The sequence below is a fragment of the Dermacentor variabilis genome, unplaced genomic scaffold, assembly GCF_050947875.1.
Source record: "Dermacentor variabilis isolate Ectoservices unplaced genomic scaffold, ASM5094787v1 scaffold_13, whole genome shotgun sequence".
Taxonomy (NCBI): domain Eukaryota; kingdom Metazoa; phylum Arthropoda; class Arachnida; order Ixodida; family Ixodidae; genus Dermacentor; species Dermacentor variabilis.
In genome coordinates, this window is record NW_027460291.1 from 33,650,309 (window position 1) to 33,674,714 (window position 24,406).

The window sequence follows — 24,406 nt, forward strand, 5'->3', positions numbered from 1 at the left end:
GAAGGTGCAGTATACCTAATCAATGCTACATCCTAAGGCAAGCAATGTGGGAAGGAGCTAAATGAGTCTTTCTCAGTAGAAATCTTCCAATGAGCGATTGTGGACAGGCCACACAAGCGACCAGGAATGTTGCCCCCCCCCCCCCCTCACCCACCGCAGTTTCTGCACTGCACAGTACCAAAAGCTTTCGACGTGACCAACAGTGCTTAACTTGTAGCGACTCCACAGCCAGCAGGTAGCCAGTGCTTCTTGTGAAAACCAATGACCACATGCAAACGCGGACGAAATGAACTTTATTCAAGCAAAAGAAATCATAAAAAAAATACAATAGCCACAGAAAGGGTGCGTTGTACCAGCCATGGCTACACACGTCCAACAGAGCAGATAAACAATCTCGCAGACAATATACTGCATAGCACAGACCACTCAACCATGATTAAGAGGGGTCGTGGTAACTCCATGACTAGACGGCGTCAAATGCATTGCAGCTCACAGGGCACTATGATGTGCACCTAACAGGGGGCAGCACTCTGCCATATATTTTTCCTAGCGCATTAATTTGACGCACAACGACACAGTAACACTGACATAAGAAAAGGCATTAGCGGTTGTATTCATGAGAGCTTCAAGAACAAGAACATCGCCTGTACACCATTAAGACCTCACCTCCTTGCCCTTGTATTGACAATATGTTGCCTAAATGTGACTGCAGGTGTACATTACTCTACCTGATAAATTGCCTGGTTGACTTGCACTCAAACTTCACACAGAAGAGGCATTTCATGGTGGATGCATTTTAATGTCTTGGTGCATTACTTGCCGGTTTCATTCATTCAGAATAAAGTATGTGTTGGGGCCGATGACGATGCTGGCAAATAGTGTAGAATTTACACGAACAGAATGGTTGTGCCATCTGTCATTGTTAGAGCAACACCATAAATTACAAGCAAAACACTGTGTGCACTTTTTTTCACCGCTACAGTGACAGATGATGCCATAGTACTGTTCCAGCAAATCCTCCACTGTGTTCGGCAAATCCATATGCAAGCCTATCCGACATGCAAGCCTGGCCATGTTCTTATTTGAAGCTCTTCTCTCCAAATACTCTAGGCACTCCATTTGAAATTCCTTTCAGTAGCAAAGTGCACAGATGCACCATGAGCAGGTGACACAGGCAACTTTTCAAAAAAAGCAAAGACAAGTGATACAGTGCAACTGGTCAACAGCTGATGCCACTAAATCATCTTAGGAAGGTTTGAAGAAACTACTCTAAAAACATTTTCTTCCAGAACCAAGTTTCGCAAAGGCACGTTAAGACAGGGCAAGCAGCCCAACTAGCAGCCTCCAGTAAGTTCTATTTTGCACAAGGAAATAGAGTTCTATGATGCACCACTGCCAGTAACTCCTTTTTCTCTGCCTGCAATTACATTTTTTATGACTAGCTGAAACATATCAGAAATGTGGTCCTTACGTACTGCCCATTGCTGGCACAGCATGACTGGGCATTCACATACAACTGTGGATGCAGTGCTCTTGTGCTCCATGTCGTACCAAGAGCCCAGGATTTTTAGAGCTATATTTCTCAACTACCAACCTTATGTGCAGTCAATGTCTACACGTTTTGCAAACATGCATGCATTGGTGAGCCAACTCAAACAAAAAGGTCATAGACATGCAGGCCCTGTAATTCCTTCATTTGGTTCCAGTAAGAAATAAACGCATCTGATAATCAGGTGAACGAGTCCTACTTCATGTTGCCAAGCAAAGTGGCTGCAAAGATGCCAAATCAGCTCCAATATCCAGTTAAGATTTGCGTTTAAGCACGAAGATTAAAAGAATGCCGGTTTTCATTCTTAAAAATGAAACCCGGAAATTTGAATGTTTTGTGGAGGCCAGTAACTATGCTGTCGCTAACAAAATAAGCAGCTCTATTTCAGGATGACTGTCACACTAAGACAAAAGACACATGCTGGCACTTCGTGTGTGCAAAGTACAAAGGAGGGATAATCGAGGCTGTCAAGCACTTATATTAAATGATTGCTGCAGAGAAGTTTTAAAGCCGTAAAACGGCCAGCAGTGAATAAGAGTGAAGCCACCTCGATAGGACGGATTGGAAAGATTACAAAAAGCACGAACGGCATCAACCTCGGTAGTTTCCATAACAAAAGTTCACCACACTCAGTAGAGCGAAACAGGAGTTAAACAAAACACCTGGTGCAGGAAGCAAGAGAAGACATCAGGTCATCACAATGTGTTATAAACCACATGGTCACAAAACCAATGCTCACCCTTACATCACTTATAATCTAACCTCATTATAACAAAGTCGCATCTGACACAGAAATATCTTCGTTATATCCTATATTCGTAAGAAGTGTACACACTGGCATAAGTGAAAAGAATTATGATTGGGTCTATGCAATGGAAGTGCAAATGTTATGCCTCTGATGGTCAGTAAAGGGTCTCCTACCAACCTTTACGGCATGTCAGCAGCATACCGTGCCAATACGTAGCATGTGAACAATGCAAAATCATAAATGCACTTTGCACCATCATTAATATAGATAACCATGTGATTGGTGTGGTCACTCAGAAACGGAACATTAGCTTCCAAACCTCAAGAAGCCAAGCCATGCTGCTGACCAAAACACACATGCACATCTAGAATGTGCTGTTTGCTCTTGCTGACATTTTTGCTACACATTCTAAGCTGTGAGAAAAATACTTGCTCTGCTGTAGCCAATATGACCTCTGAATTTGGCATTTTGTTATAGCAGTAGAATACTTTGAAATAAAGCATGGCCAACAATAGTATAGATTTACTTCTTTATATCAAATTATCGGCTATATCTGTGTTAGTTATATCGAGATTCAACTTATTACATTTGTGGAATGCCATTAATCATGCTCCATCCAAAAAAAAAAAAAAAATTTCACCTCGCAATACGAAGTTGGCACAAATCACACCTTCGTTATGTATTGCAAATGAGACTGCCCTGGAAAGAAGCTGTTTCCTCGTTTTTACAACCTTGTCACTGCCAAAGTCCACATTAGTGCAAACCAATCATCAAACCATACTCTAATGCCCATGAACAGTACTGGTCCATAAAAGATTATTACACCTGAGCCAGCATGCTATATGTTATATGTGTGCTCTATGAGGTGCTAGAGGATTGAATTTCGGAGTGACTCAAAAGTATGAAACCTTAACCTTGATGTCCAGAAATGTGGACACTGGCAGTCAGGAGGTTTTAAACAAATGCGTGAGTATGTACGATTACAGAGACAGTGCAAGAAGATGCATTATTATGAAAAACATTTACAGTCATCTGTTGCAATATAACAAAGGTTCAGGCTAACTACAACTATGCAGAGTACTGTGGATTCCTGTTTTTTTTTTTTTTTCCTGAGACAAAACAAAGCTAGTGACAAAACAAGGTCAGTGATGCCTGTTACACATTCGGCATGGGACGTAAGTCTTATCAGACACTGTAATATGTTAAATTCATGACAAATGATGTGAATAGTGTGGGATGTTAGGCATGTAAGTGCAACAGTAATGATTAATAGCACTCAAGCACACAATCATATGTGTCCAATGCAGTTAGAAATTGTGTGCAGTTGGAGCTGTTCCTAGTTAAACCAGCTCAGCAGCTTACCAAATGAGCTGCATCATATATCATAGTGTGAATATTTAAAACACAAGGACATTACTAGCACAGATGAAGCACTCGGTGACGCAAGTCCTTCTCAACCCCTTCCTATTGTACGCAGAGAAAGGTCTGATGCTAATGCACACCAAATTTTCATATAAATAAATTATAAATAAAAGTTCCTACTGCACTTACACTTCAGCCACCGATATCTACGGGCTAAACTTGACAAGACTGAGAACACTCTTTTTTCCATACAGCAAGTGTTTCACACAGCTGATACCTAATAGGCCACAATATTCTAGTCCTCTTGCTGTACTTTTCAAGATATGCAAGTGAAGCAAGAGTGCACATACAAATTACATAATGGCTTCATGCAATATTAACATTAAATAGGCTATCTGCACTTTGCAGCCTTCCCGGCTAACCAGGGAGAGATGCGTCATTTACTTTTACAGCACCTTCTAGATATTCAAGTTTGTCTACTCATACGTTTGGCCCAGCCAACAACTTCTCACTTTTGTGCTCTGTATCTACATTTTCCCGCAGTGCATGTATAACTGCAAGGGAAATCAAACAATGGTTGTGCAAAGTTGCAAAGCCTTTTATTATTTGTACTGTTAAATGCCACCAATAGCTGGCAATCAAGTGTGCAAAATAATACTTGTGACTGTAGGAATAGATATAAATACTCTCTTCTAGTTGCCTGTGTTTTTCATTAAGGAACTGCCACTGTGCATAGTCCTGCAGAGCCACTAAGGCATATATAAGCAGTAGGGCAGACAGCTTAGGCTCAGCATAAAATCGTTACATGCAACTATGAAACTCTACCGAAAAGCTTTGACTTCCATCTTATATTATATTGTACTCTTTTGGATAGTTTCTACTTTGCAAGTTTCATCAGGAAAGATATCAGTGGCCTTTCGGCTACATCGACTGCTCAATGACTAGCTTAATGAACAATGTTTGTTTCCCTAAGAAGCACACCTCTCTTGTCCTCTCAGCGTTCCTGCATACAGACCTCAAAATATGGAGGCAGTGACCAAACACTTATACACAAAGAAAAATGGCCAGCCTCCAACCAAATTATCTAAACACAAGCGATTCTATACAAACATACGCTTGGTCTGCCAGCACATAGTGTAGTTAAGATTTGGACATCATTTTCCAGCAACACAAGGCACTCTAGAGGCTCATTATTTTTTGCACCCGTTTCTGGACATAAACCACTAGAAATGAAGAGTACATGTTGCACAAGGTGACAAGCATTCTACGTTGATTTGTGTACCTATGAGGAGAACAATCTAGAACAGGTTAAGCAGCTCCAAAATAACACAAAGGTTCTCTTCATTTGATTCCATTCCACTGTTACCGGCTTTCACGCAAGTTCTGGCACTGATGCCAGTGATGCAGTGCCCAAGACAATCACAATGAACAAAAAGAACAAACACATTATCAGAAATAGAATTCGGCCAATATTTGGCCCATGTGCGCATGAATATTAGCAGGTTTACGTAATGCTAGCGACCCAAGAATTTTCCTTATGCAGCAAATAAAACACCTCAGAAAAAGAAATAAAACGACTCATAGGTGCCTTGAAAAATTATAAGGTTATATACCAGTGTGCGCACACACAATAAACAGAATGCACAAGATAGTGTGTGAGCACATTAATCCTCATACATTCATGTAAAACTTGTTAACAAAATCTGCAAAGTGGCTGCCATAGTACAAAGCTGAACGTGGCTAATCTTCATTCACAGCCTGGAAGGCATATGAAAACACAACCTTTTGCTTGATCAGGACACTCGACGGAACCACCACCAAGAATCACTAGATGGCTTAGCATCATGTAAAAGCAGAGTCTTTGGCTTAGACAAAATACTGGGGAAGTACACTCTGTTAAACTTACTCGTACAAATTCGATGCAGTCTTTCCGTATGGTGCCTTACAAAAACACTACGAGACAGGGAGCAGCCAAGAGCAAACTTTCTCACTCTGAGGGCTTGGCACTTGAGCTTCTGAAGTTTAAAAAAAAGCTGCCTGAACATTCTGCAACCTACACATACTATTACATTTTCCCAAAAGCTTTAAAAACCACTACTGTAAAGCATCACAACATTCTTCTTTGAAGAAGGGATAAAAGCCCACTAATTTCAAACGAAGATGCTGTTACTTACCAACAACAAGTTCTATATTGAATGCTGAGGAGCAGCTACATTTTAGGTTCAAAGGGATGTGAAGCTATGATACATTTGTGGAAAAGTTAAAGAAAGAAATAATAATATTAATAAAAAAATTGCTTTTCTTGTCCCAATGTAAACATGTTCTTATATGAAATAAAAGAATTAATGCTAAAGGTAAAAAGTGCTTCATTTAAATATGCACAAAGAAAAAAATGTGCTCAACAGACATCACATGCAAGTGCTGCAAGAGTGGCGACAAAACACCACAGCCACATGCAAGGCTGAACTGAATAAAGGCTAGCACTGCCCTTTTCATGCATTTAATCAACGTTTCATAAGAAATCTTGCGCCATAGTTTTTTGGAAAGACAATTCTCTGCTGTTCCCTAGCAGCACCACTTCTGCACTTAGATGTTGGCACATTTAGTGATGGCCAAATTTTGTAAGGAATGCAAGCATATTTTCAGCCTGTGTTCCGCCATGTGTAATGTTTCCGAAAATAAAACCTGACATTCTCTACTATCGTCAATTCTCCACTGTGCTCCAAGCAAGCCTGGCAATGATGTAGTGAAACTAAATGAGGTCATGACATAAGCAATGACAGTTTCAAAAAACCTGATGACAACACTGAATTCCAACACAATCCTGTAACCATGCCTCATCTACATCACATATACCATTAAAATACCATAGCAGAACCCTCCACTACGAGTGCCTAACTAAAAATACTTTTTTTTTATGAGAAAAGCATTTACAAAGGTTAAGGTGTGCAAAAGACTTGGAGTAAAAGTCTCTGTAAGCTTGTGACCTGTAAATTACAAATTTTAAGCAGGACTCTAAAATGGCAATGTCTGGGGCTTTGTTTACAGAGAAATGCAACAAATTAAAAAGAAAAAAAGAAGCAAAGAACCGAAGCCACTGCAGCCACGGGACTCCACAGTGACTATTCTGAACAGACAACCCACTGCCTGCTATGCTTTGAAAAATGTCCAATAAGGCTTGGGAGCAGGCCAGTTGGTGATCTACGAGTACAGTTGAAGTGCAAGATGGCACAGGGGACAGGGAACCAGACATAGACAACTGCTTGTCTATGTCCGGTTCCCTGTCCCTTGGGACATTTCACGCTTCAATTCCAACTCATGGCCAACAAGCGATAAATACAGTAGAACCTCGTTGATACGTTCCCATTACGTACGTTTCCCAACGCCAACATTCGCAATCGCGAACACAAAAAATGACCCATAGAGTTATGCTCATTTTTTACCGGTTCATACGTTCCCGGAAAACACGATTTTTCGGCACCAACGTTCAGTACGTTGCCAAACTGTGATCGCACGATACGTTTTGTGGCTGCTAGATCCCATGTAAACAAGAAAATGCACGAGGCGCACGCGATTGAGAACAGTATATAGCTGCCCACTACAGTGGCTTCACCGTAATACTCACCTGCCCATCTCACGTAAAAACACCGGCGCACACTCAGTTTCTCATTTCGGTACCAGCAAACCTCCACCCGGGTCATCGCACGCCACATTCACACATATTGCAGCCAAACCTATTGCAGTAAGCATCTTCACCTATCTGTTTTACAGCGTGTGGTGCATAGTGCCATTGGTAGCGTACTGCATGCTTTTAGTAGACGATAATGCAAACGCGTTGCCGTTCCCTGCTGCAGGTGGTGCAATCTGGGCATCACGTTTTGCTTCAGTGGCATGCGGCATCGCCCACCAGCTCGATTTCGTTTTGGTTTCCCGTTGCCCTCTCTTAAAACAACACGCAATAGGAAATCAACTTTGATTCATGCCGCGGAGTCGAATCTCGGCAGAACAACGTGCGTGGCATCTCGGGCCACTAGAGCACTACCAGCTCCATGCGTGTCGCCGTCTCGTGCCGCAACGATTCGTGCAATGCTTTGCAGTATGTAGATGTCAACAATAGGCGAGTCCACAGAATTCTTTTTAAGTTACTTCGGATCATACGTTTTTTTCAATTAGTGTGTTTTTTCTGGCGGTTTTTCCCACAACGTACGAACGAGGTTCTGCTGTATTCATTTTGATAATGCCGCTTTTCGCATTAAACTGACAATTGCGAAATAAAGTAAGTTTACTTATGATTTAAAACATGTATGCTATGAACTAATGCCTTGCAATTAATTGCTCCAACGAGATGGAAGGAAGCAGAATGCATGGGCAAATGCTATACATGTGCAATGTTTCATACAACTGCATGCTGTGGCTTAGGCTTATGGTTGGCAATGTTGTGCAAAATGCTGCTCCTGGTCGACACTAATTCAGTCTTTGCTCTGTCAAGATGAGATGGAACCCGTACATTTATGCAGGTGGGGGCTGAATAAAAATGAGTGGCCTTCAGTGCGACAAGGACAAAATCACCTCGGCAATAACAGTCGCATGCCGCCTCCTTACTTTGAAGCTATCCAAACGAGAGAAGTGTTCAAAAGCAACAATTAAAACAAAACTTTAACATTAACAAGACATAAATGTTCTAAAACACAGACAGCATTTGCAATAATTATACAGAAAAAAAAAAGAAAACCATACCTAAACTATTCAAGTACAGCCTATTAGTTCCTTTTGCAGTTATACTACGCCCTACTAGTTTCTCACCTAGTCTATGAGTGCACTCATGATTACTCTTCCAACTCTTCAGCTAAAGTGACCACAGTCAGTTCAAGAACTAGTTACAACAGGCACCCAGTGAACGGTCATGAAGTCACCATCTCGAAGACGTCTGGCACCAAGTGGATGGGAATTAAGACACCCCTTATGGGCCAGAGCAAGTATGCTCACTGTCTTAAGGCAAAAAATGATAGATAACAACGAAAGAACAAAGGTAGCCATGAACATCAGCTGCAGGTAAGCTTCACAGCGCACAGTGCTTGAGAGGTGCAGTGGTTGTTGACCAGCAGGGACATCACCTTCTGCTCCTGGACTCTCCATGTTGTGGCACGCTGCTAAAGAAAAGAGGGTGAAAAAAAGAAAAGCCCACATGCATGAGTTCAAGAGTAGAAGCAGCATAGCTGTTTTCAAGCACATGAAACGCAATCACGCTAAGGCTCTTGCTGCGTTTTTGTGGAATGCCTAAATTTCCTGCACAGACAAAGGACTGAGGAGAAAAGAGGTGTGCAAATTGTTACGTATTTACTTGTGTAAGGCCCGGACTTTCTTTTCCCAGTTGTTACGGGGCAGGCTTATGACTACGCACTAAAGCGTCAAACTGTGCTCATACGGCTATTCAAATAAATGCAACCACTGGTGGTTGAATATGAACATATTTAGAGTTGCTGATTGACTTTTCGGACATGGACTAGTGCCAGATTGTGGTGGCTTGTGGGAATTAACCAGCACACGAGCATGCACGTGATGCTTAGTGAACCTTTTTTTTTTCAAATTTTTACACTCCTAAATGGGGATGCAGGCAATTAGATTAGTAAATATGGTATTGTTGAGATCTAATCGAGCAGTGCCAGAAGCAAATGTAATCTAACATTAAACATCAAATAGGTTTTTTGAACAATAAACAGCTGCTTTCAGGATGTTACCATTCTAGTATATTCACATTACCAAGCTTCTGCAATTATATTGCAAATCAGCAAGCATTTATTAAATGTACAAATAAAGCATAAAACAGTTTGTCTTCATACTTTAAGAATTTTGAGGGGAGTGCAAGTTATAGTGGTTTAGCTGGAAAAGCTTGGCTCTCTGAGCAAATTATAGTGAGCTCTACTATGTAACATCTCGTTTTATTTACGTTTACTATGGCCGCTGAGATGAAGTTTATCTCATGTTTTGCTCCAATTTGATGTTTTATTACCCTCAATTGACAGTTGTGAAAGTATTGAAAAATATTTATAAGCAGTGATTATTTGAGTCAAAGACCGAATCAAATTTGACAATATTTGATTAGTCGTTTGAAAGTTTTGAATATTCGCACACTTCTACCAACTTTGCTGCTTGTGGACAGAGAATTGCTCTCACTAACTTCAGGGCTCACTATGTACAATGCTAGCATAACCATGTAATGTCAACCTGTGGTCACTCACTCACTCAATGACTTGAATCGAGGCTTCTTGCGATAACTACAAAAAGCGGACAGTGCAGGGGCATATGCGACTGCTATGACTGAGAGGCCGAACGGTTATTCCCTGCCCAAGCAAAAGGTACCAATGCAGAGCACCTCGCTAACACTCGCTTTTGATGGTGGTTATTTTCGACAGCACTGTGTGGCTGCCGAAGGTTTGTGTTCAGTAGGAGCTGCCTTCTCATTCTCCTCCGTGCCTTGACATGCAAGGTACTTTTCACCTCTGGCCAGCCATAGCGGTGACTGCAAACCCCCAACATCATGCCACCACCAGAGGTACGGAGTCAAGAAATTACACGAAACTGGCGGACATGCTTATTCTAATGTATCCAAGTATACTACATGTGACTACATTTTGACCTTGTCAGTGATGGAACCGGCACTTTGTCTTTTGGAGCAGCTTTTGGAGCAGGAAAAATCAGTTTCGAGCACAAATTTGTGCGTTCAGAGCAGAAAAATTTGCTGTTTGGAGCAAGAAAAGAATGCTTTGGATCAGTAACTTACTGCTCTGGTGCAAAGAGGAAGCTCTGTATAAGTTACTACTTTCTGAAATATTGCATTCAATATGTATTATACTAAGATGCAAGTATTTTTTCTTCAACTTGCTGTTCGATTTTGCTGTCGTTATATAAGAAGATGAAGATAAACGCAAACATAATCCTAATTCACAGTTAATTCTGCAGTTTAATGAAGAATTTAATAAATAATTTATTTTCATCTCAAAGAATTGAACCACCTGCAGTGTAGGCAGCCTTTAACCTGTTCACGTATGCAGGCAGCACAGTCACAGCTACGTAAATTGCAGTGTGTATGTCATTAATGCATCTATATGTGTTAATAAATTTTCGAGCACGAAATAAAAGGTACGTAGGTACAGAGTTCGAGTGATAAGACGGCCGCAGCCAACAGCTAAGATTGCGCGGGCCTATACGCAACCAGCATCGCCTTATCAGGCTGGTATCTCAACGGTTCCATATCACCCAGCGCAGGCGATCGCTTCTATCGCTACTCACAGCGAAATAGAAATCTGCTAGTTTGTTTTTCGTATGATCTAGTACTTAATAGAACAACATTAGATCAAATGGGCGAGTGTTTCGTAAAGCAGCGCCTAGTAATAAACCACTGGCGTGATCGCCAACAACGATCGAACGGCGTACTGTCTCGTGGACGGAAAGCAAACACCGATCAGCGAGGTGGCTTGGGCGGCTTGCAAGTATTACGTTTTGTTTGCTAATCACACTGACAAAACCGAGAATAACCAGTTCATTTAGGTCCACATTAATCATGTTGTCAAAAATAAGCGCGCCATGATGAGCAGCAGCCAGATCGCAGGCGCCGTCAGTTGTCATTATTGCGGTGGTCAGCGAGATAGGCCTACTATCTTGTTGGACCGTACTTTAATGGGGGCAAAATGCAAGAACGTGCATTGGGTGCATGTCAAGGAAGCCCAGGTGGTCTGAATTATTATAGAGTTCCACACTACCACATGCCTGATAATCAAATTGTGGCTTTGGCAACTCCCCCCAGTCTAAAAAATTTTTTTAAATAAGCGCAAGCAATGGCAGAAAATCTGGGCGGAACCTACGAGATGGTGCTATTGGGCCTAGAATACTATAGAATAGATCAACGGTGCCTACTGTTTGTAAACATGGTTAGGTCTACATGCTGTAGCTATGACGGAAGGCGTGCAAGGTTGAGTCGCAAAGAAGGGTGGCTTGCTGTGCGGCACCTTCACACATGCTCAGAACGTGTGTTCCCAATTCGGAGCAGCTGCGGGTCAGCGCAGGCCTGGTGCAATACCTGCCATAAACAACAATGTTGCACAGCATGTAGCAGGATTTCCTTCACGTCGCAGTTTGGCGCAACTGGTGCAGCACTTCCATCACTGCCTTGTGTACGCTAAGTTTTTATGTAATCTGGCAAAAACGATTAGCTCTCATACTGAAAATAAGGAGAATGCACTTTTGTGCAGAGGTGACCCATCCTGTGAGCTTGCGCACAGTTGACTAAATATGTAAATACTGCCACAATGCTTTTGGCCATTCGATGCCACATCATCATAGTGTGGAAATTCCTTAGCTATCAAATTGAAAGTATTTGACATAGAAGTTATAAAAGGTACGTAGTAGTGAACCACAAAGGTATGCAGGTTTTTCCTGGCATGCCTAGTTGATGGTTTGTGCCGATTGGGTCTGATGCACATGGGTCTGTCACCTGCACATGTACCATAATTGCAATGACAATGTGCAGTGTAGTACCATATTTTCGAGATTCTAAGCACCCCCCGATTCTAAGCACCCCCCCTCTATTTTCGCGAAAAAGTTAGGAAAAAAAGTTTGCATGTGAATCTAAGCACCCCCCTATTTGTTAGGAAGAGCGCATAGCCAAGGCCGCCAAACGTGCTTGCTCACTCTGGAATCATTGCTCGGCGCACCTGCAAGCACGCGGTCGATGCTTCTGTTGGACGCGTTTGGCGGCCATCTGACCCCGGAGGTAAAGACAAAGCTTTGGAACATCAATAACGACGTGGTTGTGGTTCCGGGTGGCATGACACCAGTGCTGCGACCCCTCGACGTTTCAGTCAACAAGCCCTTCAAAGCCAATCTCTGACAGGAGTACGAAGAATGGGTGCGAAACCCTGACCGGAAGAAGACGCCGACGGGAAAGCTGCAGAATGCGTCCCCATCAGCCATCGCAAAGTGGATTTCGCACGCGTGGAAGAGGCTCCAAGTGAACGCTGTGGTCAAATCATTTAAGGAGCGTTCCACCACAAACAACTTCGACGGAACGGAAGACGACCTGCTGGGGGATACCGAGAGCAGCGGTTCAAGCGGTGCGACGAACTCGAGTGGCAGTGATAGTGACTGAGCATCCTACACAAGCGGTGGGTTCACTGTCTGCACCGATTTTTATTTTGAATGTTTGCAAAATAAAATTTTATTTCTCGCACCCATCTCGTCGTGCTGTCGCAGCGAAAAGAGAGAGGGGTGGGGGGGTGGGGGATCGTCTTAGATTTTCGAATCTAAGCGCCCCCCCCCCCCCCTTCCCGCTTTGGGCATCGCGATTGTGAAAGAAAGGGAGTGGTTAGAATCGAGTAAATACGATATATACACACAGCCGCATATAATTTTTTGCAGGGAGGTGTCGCCAACTTGCCCGGCACGGCGCAATCACGGTAAAGAGAGCGGGTGGATAGTGCCATGCCACTGGGCTAAACCACTTCTGCGAAGTGTCGGCGGAGTTCCCCACCGCCACGAGGGAAAGCCAACTTCTGGGGCACTTTCGTGCCACTTGACGTTCGATATATCGGGAGTCGGTGCTATTTTTGTTCATTGTAAGCATAACTTTTGCTATATATACCTATTGTAACTATACCATGCTCCGAAATTGTTCAATATACAGGATAATTTGATGTAAACGGGTTCTATATAGTTGGGTTTGACTGTAATAGGAAGTTGCAACGCATTAGAATGAAAATGCTAAGTAATATAATGAATGTCTCATGAGCAGGCACACTTTTTGCCTTCATCCTCTTTAGCATAAGCTAAAGTCACGGTCAACAATTTTTTCCAAGTTGGGGGTGAGGTCCTTGCACAGGTGCAGCCCTTACACGAGTTTATGTGGCACAGTTGAACCCGGATATACAGAACTCAAAGGGGATTGCAAAATAGTTCGATATGTCAATAATGCGATACTCAAAATAAGAACTTCATACAAGAATTTTCAAGGGGATTTTACGGCGGTCCTTTAAACACAATAATTCATTATGTCCAGGTTTGACTGTATTTCTTCAGCTTCATAAGAAAAAAAGCGTGTAATTCTACTGAACAGATATTCTATCAATAAAAAATATTTTGCAGACCTTCATATGCCAACAGAGTTGTTACAATGCAGGCATACTAATTTCATGTTGCCTTTATTAGAAAGCAGACCATACAAGTATACACCTTATAGGTACCTATAGTCGGGTACAAACTCAGAAAAAGAGGGGCGATTACTCCTCCAAGGTGGATGAACGCGAGCCGCCACCAATGGGCACGCACTCTAGACTGACGTCACGAGTCGGGCGGCTGGTGACCCCGCCGATAGAGAAGATGGTCGCCTGCAATTCGAACTGGTCCGAGTCACGTCAGTCGTGTGCATCTGCCCCTCATCAGAGTGAATTCCCAAACTGTTTGCGGTGTTCTGTCCTGCTGAAAATATTATTGCGAGCTTACGATGCACCATTTGTGCTGCGTGCATTTATTCTGAGCCATGATCCAGCGAATAAAGATTGCAGCGAGCATGGCTGACGTTACGCTACACTTTGTCTGAAAACAGGATCCTGCGGAGACACACTGCTATAAACATTCTGCACGTTTGTATCCACGGTGTTTTGTTTTGCTACAAAGTGTAGTTATGATGAGGAAAGTTGGCCAAAGTCTGGTGCCTAATGTTAGCGGCGGGTGTCATGTACTGTGTCACTGCATAAAAAAAAAAAGTGAAAATGAACTAAAAAAAAACCTATCACATTCTTGAAAGTAAGCTTGTGAAAACACAAAACCAAAAAATATAAATCTTATGCTATTTAAAACCAAGAGTATTTATTTAAAACGATGAATGAAGCATTGTTGTACCCCTCCTTTCCTGTCTCGGATTGTCTTCTTGCCCCAGGTTTGTAATAGTTTCGATAAATGCATTGTTTTTTTTAAGTACTTGTTAAATAGCAACTGACTCATTTGAAGCTTGGAAAATGAGTAGTAAATGTGCCATGTTCATGTAAACCAGCTCAAAAGCCATGCCGAGCTGCTCCTTCTACTTTTATCCCATGCAACGAAGCTAAAAAAGCAGACGACACGTAACATTGTAGTAGGCACAGGGTTATATTTTTTTCTCTGGTATGGCATGTGCTGTAGCATTCCAATCATGGAAGCTCTACCAATCTAGTTATCAGAATACAAAAGTATTTATTTACACAGTAAAACCTCGTTAAACCGTACCTGCTTAAACAGTAGTTTCATTTTAAAAGTAGTAATGTCAAATCCCCGACTCAGCGCCCATTGAACATAATGCGTTTTGTATCCGCATAAACCATACCAGCTTATACGTATCGGTTAACACGTAGTGTTTCCACCCTTCATCGCGCAATCGCGGCGGCGCATCGTCCCCATCAGTCAGTCCGGCAAGCAACAAGCCTCAGAGATCGGAACAACGGCCTCCAAGCGCCCTGTGCGTTTGCGCGTGAAGCCACATCAACATCAACATCATTTTGGTGCCGTGCCGCCATGCTACAGTGTACTAGAATAGGGGCAGCGTGTTCAGACGGTGGAGCGCACTACGCACTGCTTTGAAGCCAGCAGAGTAGACAGGTCCTGAATGTATCCAGCAGTGCTGCAGTCGCACGGGCTGTACAGATGCATTCTCCGTGTGTTTGGCCGGTTCCAGTGTGCTTGCTCTGAAACACTCTGAAGGAATTCCTCGAGTTTCTGTCTCACTGGGAGTCATATGCAAAAGGACTTGGTGGCTTCTTGAGCCAGTTGACGGCAGATGGGCTCCGTGTGACATTGTGCAGCACTTTGGCTCTGTTAGAACACTTGGAAGGAGAGGGTTTTAAATACCTACTGACATCTAGACTAAGCCAAGAAAAGTTGGAAACTTCTTTGGTACAGTGAGGCAGTCGTGCGGATCCAACGATTACCCAACACCGTCTCAATTTTTGATTGTTGTGAAATGCCTGTCTTTTTATAACTTGGCGAAGGAAATGCAAACAGGGAACACAGAGGTCAGTGAAGATTTGGTGTCGCTGCTTCACTCACCTGATAATTCTGACAAGCAAGGGGACGTTGCATCACTTGATGCGTTGGTTGAAGCTGGAAATCTGATGCTGGTAGAGCAAAGGCTAAACAGTACTCCGGCAGAGCACCGGGCTTATGTGGAGGAAAGGAGCAATGACCTCCTCATCTATTATATGGCAGGATATGTCGCGCAGAAATATTTTACTTGCAACAAATGTGAGGACTGCCACTCTCTTCTTTTGCAGAACTCTAGTGTCAGTAGCAGAGTCTCAAAATTCACGAAATTTGTGACAGGGGACGCTTGCTGTATCTCTCCAAGTTGGTTTTTGAAGCAGTAAAGAAACTTAACGGTATATTGACAACCTTCTTTGATGTCATGATTCTAGTGGAAGCTAAGTTTGACTATGCCATACGCTGCAAATTGCATGCTGATGATTTCACATTAGCAGTTGTGCGCTTTCATGTCCTAATAAGGCTGCACTTTTGTGTCGAAGCTTTTAATCAGTCAAGAGAAGCACGACGAAAAACGAAATTGCACTTGAAAGTTAGGCGCTGTTCTTAGTAGGCTGGTGCAACATGTTTGCTGACACTTCTTTGTTTTTTACCTATATGGACAACTTTTTCTGGTGCATTCAAAAAGCTAATTTTGTTTATATAATTACGAAATGAATTAAGGAATTCATTTAAGCATAATAATTCAGCTGTAGGTCTCCATTGTTTGGGTTGGAATGTACTCGCACTGTTTTTCTGTGTTTTGGCATACTGTGTGTAGTTTTTCAGAGATCCCTTTTACTTGGCGTCTTTCCTACCTGTTTTATTCCTTTCATAGAAATGTAGGATGTTGGTGTGTCTCATACTCGCACATGAGCCTGACGTTTGGGAGCACTTCATGATGTAAATAAAAAAATTACAGGGTCTCTTAACCCTTTGAGGGTCAATGACGTAAGTATACGACGCAGTTAACAAGTCCCAAAATGGTCAATGCCGTATATTTACGGTGCCGTCTGTACGCTTAAAAAGCGCGCCAATTTCATAACTTTTTCTTTTCTGTCATGTGCTGCCACTATGTGGGAATAGAGGGAATTTTTATCGTGCACCTCCCTCTCTTTGTTTTCGTTTCATAGTTTCTTTTAGAGCTAGTTTGCTCCCGCGTCTCTATATACTAATACACTATCGCTGGCGCATTGGTGCACGGGCGGGTGGGCAGGCGGCAGTTCGGGTTTTTTTTGTTCCACGGGCGGTGTCGGTTTCCTGCACTTGCAAAACTGATGGCTAACTCATTACTAATCGCTCAAAGGGCGACCGCATCTTTCTCGCTCGTTTAGTGCTCACAGGGGTGCGCGTAGGAAGGATGCCGCCATACATGCATTTCCGTTGCTTTATTTTTGACACTCGCGAAAACTAATTGCCTCTGGTTGGCGCTAAGATTAAGATTAGCGGGAGTTTTTCGCACGCTGTGCTTTTTTGACGGGCACAGAACCACACAGATTTCTCGAGTGCGCACACTTACGCAGTTCGATTACACTATGGATGTACATATTAGTGTAAGAGCAGGAACATTTGCGTCTTGAAAAATATTCTTTTGTATGCATCTTCAAGGCTTTGAACTGTGTGTATAAGAATGCATCAAATTTATAATCCTTATAAGTTTATCACCTTTTTTTATTGTTATTATTAATGAATGAAGAGTACATATATACCAAGGCAAAATATTTTTTTCTCACTTTACGGTCACTCTAGAAAAATTGCGGTACATTTTTTTCGAAATAAGTCCCTAAGAAGAATTGGAATCTGCAATAAAAGAAATCGACCCTGGGCGGTCGCATATGGCAAAACAAATCGACCCTCAAAGGGTTAAGGTCTCTCATAAGAGGTGAACGGCGAAAGCCTACTCTTCCTCCTCTCATCATCATCATATTGTGGCCATGTGATCCCTGCAAACTTCTTAATCTTATCCACCCACCAACTTTTTGCCGCCCCCTGCTACGCTTCCCTTCTCTTGGAATCCAGTCCGTAACCCTTAATGACTATCGCTTATCTTCTCTCCTCATTACATGTCCTGCCCATGCCCATTTCTTTTTCTTCATTTCACCTAAGATGTCATTACCTCGCATTTGTTCCCTCACCCAATCTGCTCTTTTCTTATCCCTTAACGTTACACCCACCATTATTCTTTTTATAGCTCGTTGCATCATCCTCAATTTAAGTAGAACCCTTTTCATAAGCCTCCAGGTTTCTTCCCCGTACGTGAGTACTGGTAAGACACAGCTGGTTATACACTTTTCTTTTGAGGAATAATGGCAACCTGATGTTCATGATCTGAGAATGCCTGCCAAACGCACCCCAGCCCATTCTTATTCTTCTAATTATTTCAAATCTCATGATCCGGATCCGCGGTCACTACCTGCCCTAAGTAGATGTACTCCCTTACCACTTTCAGTGCCTCGCTACCTATCATAAACTGCTGTTCTCTTCCAAGACTGTTAAACATTACTTTAGTTTTCAGCAGATTAATTTTTAGACCCACCCTTCTGCTTTGCCTCTCCAGGTCAGTGAGCATGCATTGCAATTGGTCCCCTGAGTTACTAAGCAAGGCATATCATCAGTGAATCACAAGTTACTAAGGTATTCTCCATTAACTCTTATCCCCAATTCTTCACAATCCAGGTCTCTGAATACCTCCTGTAAGCACACTGTGAATAGCATTGAAGAAATCGTATCTCCCTACCTGACACCCTTCTTTATTGGGATTTTGTTGCTCTCTTTATGGAGGACTACGGTGGCTGTGGAGCTGCTATAGATATCTTTCAGTATTTTTACACACGACTCGTCTACACCCCGATTCCGTAATGCCTGCATGACTGCTAAGGTTTTGACTGAATCAAAACCTCCTCTTACCGTTCGCCTCTTTCTCTTTGCCTCTTCTCTTTCTCTTCTTTCTTCTAGTCATTACTGTTCACTACTAAGCATTTTTAGTAATTTGTAATCAGTTGTGGTCATTAAAATCCATCGTTAAACATGTTGGTCATATCAGTCATTACAAGTCATTTCAGTAATTATTAGTGATTACTTGTCATTACTAAGCAGTTATAGTCATTTCTAATGAATTGTAGTCATTAGGAGTTGTTGTTAGACATGTTGGTCTAGTCATCAGTAGTCATTTCAGTCATTATTAGTCATTACTGGTCATTACTAAGCATTTTGTTACTTCTAATCAATTGTGGTCATTACAAGTCATCGTTAGACATATTGGCCATGTTGTAGTCATTAGTAGTCATTCCAAGTCATTATTAGTCATTTCTAATCAATCCGCCTTTTGCAATGCCGAAATGTGCACGCGCATCGCCCTAGCAGCTGAGGACCGAAGCAATTTGGCAGGCGCACCTGTGGGCGCACGGACAGACTCAACTCTCTCGTCCGAGTGAGTGGAGCACGGCCGCAGCAGGCGCTGCACTGGTCAGTGGAATAGGGTGCCAGCCGTTTCTCTTAGACTCTTACAGACCAGCACATATCCATATCTTGCCATCCTACATGCTTTATCCCGACGTATATTGCGACGACGCTCACCTGTCCAGAGGGCAGACCTCCACTCTAACACACATGCTCCGGGAGTGTGGGTCGAGTTACCCCAAGTTCAGCAAGGAGAGGTGGGACTCACATTTGCATGGCCCACTCTAGATAAGCAAATCCTGGCTGTCCGGCGTGCCCATGACAAGGCCAGTGGGCTAGACCTGCCAGTCCCGACGTGGGACTAGCCGGGTGCGTGACGAGTTCGCGTCTTCGCCGGTCTCCAATAAAGTTCTTTCACTCCTCAACCTTGCCATTCTCACTGCAGCGCAGACGGAACACCTTCCGAACATTATTGCCATCGAAATTTGGCGCAATGCCAATGTTGTGTCTTGTTTACGGCTGCACCTCCCGTGACCATCCCAGCAGGGCAATGCGGATTTTCCGATTTCCGTTGGTAAAACGCGATCCACAGTGCCGTGAAGCCTGGATTACGGCTGCACTTTGTGACAGGTATGCATTGGCATATGCAGTTTGCCTCTCTGTTTTTGTCATTACTGACTCATACAAGTAATCTCGACAAAGACGCAAATGTATGTTTGAGCTAGCGAAACAAATGATCTCTGAGCTCGCGCGACCTGGTTGAGTGAAACGTAAGGTTTTTTTTTTTTTTCCTGTCTCTGTGCGTGTGTCGCTAGAACGCAGTCATTTCACAACTTCACACCGTGCACAATTGCAGCTTTATAAACGCTCAGCGAATGCTCGTGATGTCGGCGTAGTTATCTGTCGGAGCCAAGCTCACCTGCACTGCTGGGCTGATGTGGGAAACGCGCACTGTGGAAGTAGCTGATAGTGCTAGTCAGCAATCGTTGCTAGTTGTCCTTTCGTCATTCTTGTCGGCACTAAGTAATATTTACTTGCAGAAGGTTTTATGTTCGTTTAGCGAATCGGGATGTAGTACGGTATGTACTAAGGCTCATTTTCCTGTGCGGCATCTTCCGGAGTCGAGTGGCACGTCTTATTGTGTAACTGCCACATTTCAGGGGTTCCGTCGCCGTTGCCCAGACATCTGGACTTCATACTGACATGTGTACTTGTTTACCTTTTCCGGGTGACCGCTTTTCACCATCAAAGAAATGTTATCACTCAGCGTGGGACGCGCTCGCATATATCGGAAGTGCTCGCATGTATCGGAAGTATCTCGAATATTATCGATAGTTCTATCCACTGTCTGTTGTCGTCGAACCTTGTGTAATCTTATTGCATGTATGCACGATGCGAATGGTATAGAACTTTCTGGAAGACACGTGGGCACCAGCGATTGCTCTCGAACGTTCGATGGCTCATGTATAAAAGCTGACGCCGCTAACACACTTGACCTGCTGATCAGATTTCGACGTTCTCTGACTGTGTTCTCCGCTATCCTTGTGCTTTAAGTGTAGCCTGTTTTTGTGGGCACAGGTTCGGCCAATAAAAGTTAATTTTGTCATTCACAGTATTGCTACTGTGTTGTTTGCCGTCACTACTGAGTGAGAATACCGACGCTGTTTGTGTACACGCACTAGTTAAAAAAAAAAAGGACGCAGTGGACCACTATGTTCATACAGCGGCGTGTTCCAAGAGGAAGACAGGCGCCCCACAAACAGGAGGTATCACAGATTTTGGTCATTCTGGCCATTTTTTTGCATTTCTGTAGATGTACACACACTTTATATGGGTAAATAACATATGCAACTTGGCATTCTGTTGGCCTCCCCACCGCCTATGTATGTATGTACGCCTAGCACTATGGCACACCATAAAGCAATACATGCAGTGGTGAAATGTGCTATTCGCCCTAAGAACTACACCTCATGCCCTATTCGAGTCACATGTTTTTGTGCGTACTCATACTGTTTTATTACTTATTCACTTTATGCCACAGGTGCAGCCGTTTCAGGCCAAGGAGGAGCTTGTAAAGCGTGGCCGAAGCTCTTCTTCCAGCCATCTGTCGTGCTGAAGAAACCTCCGGGTACAAAGCATTCACCAGTGGGCTCCATGGCTAGCTGACGATGACACAATATGACAGCGCATACACATTGTTTTGGTCTTGTCTCACACGCTACCTGTTTGGTCACAAGTCTTGCATGGGGCGGCGTCGCGGTGCGCAGCTGCGTCTGTCAAACTGTTTCTCGTGGCCACCGCACGATGACGCCACAATGCATCGCAAAAGGCGGATTGTAGTCATTACAAGTTATCGTTAAACGTATTGGTCATAGTCATTTGATTTCACTGACTTCATTTATTATAACCATCAGGGCCAAGGGAATTACAGAGGGGGAGGGATAAATACAAAAGAATGAAGAAGACAAATACGGTTGATTACATGAATGTTTAAATGGCACCTGTATATACAATATTAGCTAAGGCTTCATGGAACTGTTCATAATTAGTAAGGCCTACAACTTCAGCGGGAGGGCTCCAGTCACGTGAGGTTCGCGGTAGGTATGATTGTGAGAAACTTTTAGTGTTGCATGACAAAATGCGGACTTTTAACTGATGATCAATGCAATGGGATACATAAATTGGATGGGGGATGAGGTGATCCCGTAGACTATGATGATGGTACAACTTGTGGAAGAGGGCAATACGAAACACTTTTCTGCGAGATGCTAGCAATGGGAAGCAAAGATTAGACTTCATGTTAGTTATACTCGCTGTGCGGTTGTAGTTAGCAAGAATAAAACGTACAGAGTTATTTTGAACCATTTCGAGATCAGTGATTAGGTTTCCGTGAGTAGGGTCCGACACCGGAGTCACGTATTCGAGTTTTGGTCGTATTAAAGTTTTACATAACAAAAGTTTCAAATTAGCAGGTACGTTGAAAAAGTTGTGACGTAGGTAGCCAAGCATGCAATTAGTGTTTTTAATTAAGTTCTCAGTATGAAGAGACCAGCTGAGGTTAGAAGTGATGTAAACACCAAGATATTGCTAGACATGTGTAGTATTTCGCACCGATGAGGTCGAGCTCTCCAGCTGGGAGATTTTCAAAGAGAGGCTTCATGACCTATTTGGCAACCCGTCAGGTCGCCAACAGGCTGCGCGAAAAGAGCTTGCCACCTGTGTCCAGTCGTCGACTGAATCGTATGTCTCCTACATACAGGAAGTGCTCGCGCTTTGCTGGAAAGTCGACAAGCACATGACCGAGGTTGACAAGGTGGGCCATAGCCTAAAAAGCATCGCGGCCGACGCCTTCAATTTGCTCGTCTATAATGATGTTTCTACTGTTGATGCCGTCGTCAAAGAATGCCGCCGCTTCGAGGTAGCCAAAAGCCGCTGCATTGTCCCACAGTTTTCCCGTCTCCCAAACACCCCTGCCACGTTCTCTTGCTCCGCTCTTACCGCCACACGACCATTTCAAGAGAACGTCACACGTATCGTTCCCCGTGAGACTGAAGCGGCGAGTCCGGCCCCCCCTTCATCCACGAACCCTTGACGGTACCTTTGACCAAGCAGCCCCCACTGTTTGCTTTATTCAAGCAGTTGTGTGCGGCAAGAAATTGCAAACCTTGACATCCCTACCACCTGCTCTGTCTCCCGACCTGATTCGGTACCCATTCCCATGTGCACAACCTGTAATGACCAGTATTTCGCTCCCAGAAACCATGCAATCCTGCTGAATGGCAAACCCCAGACGACAAACCAATCTGCTTCCGCTGCCACCACGTTGGTCATGTATCCCGCCACTGCCGCACCACCTGGGTGCCGCCATACTGGAGCCCATTCCCTGCTCCTCACCCATACGTTGACGCTCGCCGTTATTCACCTCGCTGTCTGTACCCTACATCTGATGCCCATGACAGCTGCTCCTCCGTGCGATCGCCGTCGCCTCAACGCCGTCGCTCCCCGTCACCCCCCAACCTCGCTGCTTTTCCTCGCCAAACCGATGGGCGGAAAACTAGGCCATGCAGCTCTTGGAAATATTTATATGAAGAAACTGATTCCAACGACAGTCAGTGTAGTACGACGGTATGGTAGATGTTTTACTAGACACAGGCATGACTTTGCATCTGTTAATATTTAGCTCCATTAACCATTCATTGCGCCACTTCCCTATAGTGGTAAGGTCCGACTGAAGTAATTCAATTTCGTTAGCATTGGTAATTTCTCTAAAAATGACGCAATCATCACCGAACAGATGGATATGGGAGTTGATAAGCGAGGGAAGATCATTAACGTAAATTAGAAACAATAGGGGTCCAAGGACAGAACCCTGTGGAACACCTGAACGGACCTCTGTAAAACCGGTGTTCATGTCGTTAGCACAAACAAATTGCGGGCGGTTGAGAAGAAAACACTCAATCCATTTCAAAAGGTTGCAGTCAATGTTAAGTTGTTTTAGTTTGTGAAGCAATAGTTTATGACACACCTTGTCGAATGCTTTTGAAAAATCTAAGAATATACAATCAGCTAGTGATGATAGGTCAAGAATATGGTGCAGTGCATGTGTAAATGATATTAACTGGGCTTCTAGGAGTAAGATTTAGGAGTAAGTAAAACCGTGTTGGGTGCCGACGTAGAAAACAAGCTCGATTCAAGGAAATTAACCAGGTTGGTAAAAATAATATGTTCAAGCATTTTACAGCATGTACTTGTGAGAGAGATTGGACGATAATTATTAGGGGACGCTTTGCTGCCGGATTTATACACTGGAACCACCTTGCCTATTTTCCACTCATTAGGTAGTACAATGGTCAAGCGATTGCTGGAGAAGTTTGGATAGTATGATGGAAGAATAATCTGAAGTGTATCAATCACCGGTGATCGATACTTTAGATCGTCGATTTCGACATGTTGGAGCTATCTCAGATCTACTTATGGCCACGCAGTAGTTAGTACAGGAACTGAACTTTCAGATTCAGTTAAAATTTTCACTCTCCAGTGATGTTGTGATTTTGATGGAACTTTTCGCGAATGAACACACGTATGTTGTAGCAAAAAGAGGCATGGCCATCGCCTTCTGCTGCGCTTGAGAAAAAATGTCGCTCATGATTACACTGCACTAGCATGAAAATATTGTAATCAAATGACTCCCAGTAAATCAAGAATTAAATTATATCACTGGCTTTGCCGTCCGATAGTGCTGAGCGGTGATAATTAACCGAAAATGACGCCAGCTGTTCACTAGTGAGCTTTGGTTTGGAGTCCGA

At 43.3% G+C, this 24,406-nt stretch overlaps 1 protein-coding gene across 14 annotated transcripts in view; it reads right to left on the bottom strand.

The window, feature by feature from the left end:
• Window positions 1-274: 274 nt before the first annotated feature.
• The window catches only part of LOC142566721 (uncharacterized), a 438,480-nt gene continuing 414,348 nt past the window's right edge, over window positions 275-24,406 (bottom strand). For 13 of the 14 annotated variants that reach the window (XM_075677566.1, XM_075677564.1, XM_075677563.1 and 10 more), the window contains one exon: window positions 275-8,809. The gene's annotated coding sequence lies outside the window, so the exon portion shown is untranslated. The remainder of the gene's footprint in view (window positions 8,810-24,406) is intronic. The other variant, XM_075677561.1, reaches the window with a different exon arrangement.